General features: G+C 54.5%; 1 protein-coding gene across 1 annotated transcript in view; it reads left to right on the top strand.

Annotated features, from left to right (window-relative positions):
- The window catches only part of ALX4 (ALX homeobox 4), a 39,702-nt gene that overhangs the window by 29,614 nt on the left and 9,842 nt on the right, over positions 1-246 (top strand). The window lies entirely within an intron of this gene.

Genomic DNA, 246 nt, shown 5'->3' with positions numbered 1-246 from the left:
CATTCCTGTCTGCCTTGATGCTGGCCTCTCCTCCTCCCCCCAAGCCCAGGTGAGCCAGACGTGGCTGCTGAATGAGTTTCCCATTCCACCCCAGGAGTCCAAAGCACTGGGTCAGCATCTTCCATGCCCACAGAGTTCTGGCAAAGGGGTTTTTTCCAAAAGGAGAAGCCTGGGGTCAGTGAGGTGGGAATTAAAGGTCACAGAGGTCAGATTGGCTGACCCAGGGTCACATAACATTGATGCTGA

This window comes from Pteropus alecto, unplaced genomic scaffold (genome assembly GCF_000325575.1).
Source record: "Pteropus alecto unplaced genomic scaffold, ASM32557v1 scaffold71, whole genome shotgun sequence".
NCBI lineage: Eukaryota > Metazoa > Chordata > Mammalia > Chiroptera > Pteropodidae > Pteropus > Pteropus alecto.
The sequence above is the reverse complement of the archived record's forward strand: the minus strand, read 5'-3'. Positions and strand labels throughout refer to the sequence as shown.